The following is a 4,685-nucleotide window of genomic DNA, read 5'->3' as shown; positions in this document are numbered from 1 at the left end:
GCAAGGTCGAAGCCATTAAAAGTTAGCCTATTCCAAAGTCAATCTATGACTTGAGAAGTTTCCATGGGTTAAATTCATTTTATAGAAGGTTCATAAATTTTTTTACCTCTATTTTTGATTCACTCATATATTGCATAATAGATAAGTTCCAATGGAGTGAGCCAGCACATAAAAGTTTTGATGAGTTGAAAGAATGTTTAACTGGAAACAAATCGGTGCTAGCCCTTCCCAACTTCGACCAGGTGTTTAAAGTCAATTGTAATGCTTCCAATACTAGCATTGATGTTGTTTTATGTCAAGAATGTCATCTTATAGATTTCTTTAGTAAAATACTCAACAATAGTAAGCTTAGATATTTGGACTATGATAAGGACTTTATGCTATTGTTCGTGCCCTACAACACTAGAGTCATTAATAGTTGAATAATGAATTTATTCATTATTCTGATCATGAAGTCATGAAGTCATGAAGCATTTGAACTCTCAACAAAAGATCAATCAAACAAATGTTGCTTAGAGTGAGTTTTACAGCCTTATCCATTCTTACTGAAACATAAGGCGGGAGTTTATGACATTGTTGTAGATGCTCTCAATAGGAATTATACCCTACTTACCACTCTGCAGGTGAAAGTAATTGGATTTGAGACGATTAGGGAGTTAAACAAAGCTTATCCAAATTTTTGAAAGTTTTTGAAATGCCACTAAATTACAATCTTTTCACTACGCCAAAAATGACATTTTATAGCGCGTCTTTTATAGCGCTTATTAAATACAAGTGTTGTTGTATGATATTTTAAAAATAACGGAGGATACAACAACGCTTTTTTGACAAGCGCTGTAAAAAAAGCGCTGTAAAAGACTTTGATTTCACATAATTAAAGGACCTATTAGAGCGCTTTTTGGAAAAGCGCTGTAAAAAGGTTTTTAAAAAAAATAAGGAGGTCTTTTACAGCGTTTTTGGACAAGCGCTTTAAAAAGTCTGTAAAAAAGCGCTGTAATAGACTTTCAAAAAATAAAATAAGGAGGTCTTTTACAGCGCTCTTTAAAAAAGCGCTGTAATAGGCTTTTAAAAAATAAAATAAGGAGGTCTTTTATAGCGCTTTTTTAAAAAGCGCTGTAATAGACTTTTAAAAGTAAAATAAGGAGGTCTTTTACAACGCTCTTTAAAAAAAGCGCTGTAATAGGCTTTTAAAAAATAAAATATAACAGTAAATCGCTTCAGATTCCTCTTTATTACATAAACTTCACTACACTTCAGTGTCCTTCTCCTCTTAATTATTCTTCTCATTGCGAACCCTAATGTCCCTACGAACCATATTGTTAACCATCTCCATTACAAATCATCTCCATATTTGTTACTATCCCTACGAACATTATTACGTACTCTTCTCAATGAGAACCCTACTCTGTCCTACGAACCGTTCGTATTTCTGCACATTCTCGCTGTTTCTTCTTAAACGAAACCGTAACCCTATGAACTCTACGTATTTCTTTTCACTCTTCAGGTATTGTATTCATTTATTCATTTATTATATATATATATATATATATATAATGTGTCTGTTAATGCTAATAATCACATTTATTTGATAGTGTTTTACAAGTTTTCCGAGCTCAAATGGGTGCTACAGTGTCGAAGCAAAAATCAAATAAATCACATGGATTCCAATAAAGGTTTGAAATGTATGGCTTTAAAATTTCATTAACAATCGATCCACAAATATTTATTGACTTATATGTTTTATTTTATAGTGCTCTCGTCAAACTAACAACATAGACTGCGGATATTGTGTATTACGATTTATGAAGGAGATTGTTGTTATAATCCCATAAAGAGATCTAATTGAAATAAAGGAATGCATATTACAGCGCTTTTTTTGAAAAGCGCCGTAAAACTAATACAACAAGCAGCGCATTTTTAGAAGAGATTTACAGCGCTTTTTTTATTTTAAAGAGCGTTGTTGTATCTTTTTACAGCGCTGAATACTACATTGCTTAATTTTATGAAAAAGCGCTGTAAAATACCATTTTTCGCGTAGTGTTTCAAGACTACTATAGACATGAAGGAATTTTTTTTCAAAGGGAAGACCTTAGGTATTCCTCAATGTTCACTACGGGAAGCCATTGTATGGAAAGCTCATGATGGAGGATTTGGAAATCATTTTGGACGAGATAAAACTATGACTTTAGTGAAATAAAAGTTTTATAGTCCAAAACTTGGATGAGAACTCATCATAACAGTCAAAGATGACGATTTTGCATTTTGCCAAGGCTAAAAGCCAAAACACTACATTATATATACCACTTCCCATTCCAAAAGCACCTTTGGAAGAAGTTAGTATGGACTTTGTCATTGGATTACATAAGGCAATAGAGATTTGGTATGGTTATATATGCAGAAAGAACGATTTCCAAAACAATCAAATGCCAAGTTGTCACAACGAGTTAATGGTCCTTTCAAAATAGTGCAGAATATCAATGACAATATGCTTACAAGGTAAAACTATCGGGAACCTATGGTGTCTCGGCAACCTTCAATGTTGTCGATCTTTTACCATATTTGGATGACGAACTAGATATAAACTCGAGGGAGAATTCTGTCCAACCCGAGGAGGATGATACATATCAAGATAACATACAAATCAAAATAGCAAAGCCTCTCCATTGCCACCACCCCAACATGTTAGTTTCTCCATTGCACCATCATTATTGACTTTAAGCCACTTTATTTGACAATCTTATTTTCACTAGATCATGTTTACATTGATGCCATTAACTATTGTTACTATTTTAATTGTAAATTGACCATTAAGATTAGTATAAATGAAGTCAATCTCTCTATGCATGGTTGGCTATTAGCTAATAACATACCCCCAATTGGAGAGAGACCCAGTTTTATTTTATTTTATAGTATAGTAAAATAAGTGTGAATTTTTGTTTTCTTAAATATATTTTTAGTCCTTATAAAATTATGACATTTCAAGTTTAGTTTCTAAAAAAAATTATTCACTTTTAGTTTTTATTTTAATTTTATATAGACTTTTTTTAGAGACAACAAATATTTTTAAAATAGAGACTAAAAGTGAATAAAAAAAAAATTTATGGACAAAAAAGTTGACAATTTGTTTATAGAAATTAAAATTAAAATTTTCAAAATTTATTTTACCATTTTTTATTATTAAATTTTTTTTATTAGAGTCCTAATTTTTAAAATTCAAACTGAATCTCTAAATTTTTAAGACCCTCTTATCTCCATGTACTTCTATCTTGATTCTTAATCTTTATAAAATTGAATGTTCTCTTTTGAGATATTGAAAATGGATTCACTCTAGACTTCTAAGTCTAAATTCACGGTGATACGATGCTTTAAGGAGGGAAAGTGTATGAACCTTGATTGAATAGGTATAGTTTTAATAAGAGATTGTCGATGATTTTGTAAGTTGAATCGAGGTACATAACGGAGCTTTTAAGGCGATGTAAACGGGTCTTTGTCTACTGCACAACAAGAAGTAAAAGTAAAATGGAAGACGCGTGTGTTTCTTTTTTATTACAGGAAGATGTGTGTGTTGTTAACCTGGTTGGCAAAACATGATGACAACTTCAAAATGAAGCTTAGAATGTTCTAGGAAAAATAATTTGGATTAATAAAAGCATGATAATGCGACTTCACGTGGTTAATTATTGGATGTCGAAATGTTGGATGTATTTTTAAAAAAAATTGGAAGTTGAATAATGCAAGTTGGATATTGAGACAAAGTTTTCTTCCAGCAACAGAAAATACCTGTCCAACATATGTATAAAAATGTATTACTTGTATGTTCATATCTTAAAGAGTATCAAGTTTATATATAAAAACATTGAATTACAAAGATATCTTGAACCCTATCCTATACGTCACTTGATTAGAGTTTGATATAACTATATACTATAATTACAAGTCCTTAGTCTCATCGTCACATAGCAATGCTTCATCAACTCATTTTCACCATTGTATATCTAAATTGTTGGTTGTACAATGAAAAACATAATTTGCGTAAAGAACGTAATATGTGCTCATGCAACAAACTTATTGACTACTATGTATTGATCTAATTAATCAAGTTCAACTCTTGTAATTTATAACATATAATATCAATAGTAATGCATCCATCACAACAACATAATTAACAATCAACTCATAGATCACATATAGTCTAATGATCCAACAAATGCAATCAATATTATAGGATGTAAAGTAATATAATCATCAACAAATTCTGACACATGGATCCAAGTAACTCTGAGTTGATATAGATAGAGAAGTCACTTACTACCTCAAGCACAAGAGATGTCCAATCAACGTAACTCAATTTCTAAAGTGGATGGTCCTAGTAGTATAAATATCGTTTTTATGTAAGAATTTCTCTCGAGATACCCAAAGTCTCCTCACCCGCGCCGAACTCCAATTATTTTACGGTTGAATCCTACCCACATGTCCTACTATAAGAATCTAGAATATAACAAAAAGAACATATTCATCATAATCAACCATCATTATCTAACAATACTAAACCTATATTTACGACTAAGTGTGCTACAACAAATTAAAATCATCACAAACATATCACATAAGGTGGATATATTATATACCATTATCCACTTAGTTAATATTTATCGTTTCATTTTATAATTATTAATCATTATTTA

This window comes from Cicer arietinum, chromosome 6, assembly GCF_000331145.2.
Source record: "Cicer arietinum cultivar CDC Frontier isolate Library 1 chromosome 6, Cicar.CDCFrontier_v2.0, whole genome shotgun sequence".
Lineage (NCBI taxonomy): Eukaryota > Viridiplantae > Streptophyta > Magnoliopsida > Fabales > Fabaceae > Cicer > Cicer arietinum.
The sequence above is the reverse complement of the archived record's forward strand: the minus strand, read 5'-3'. Positions refer to the sequence as shown.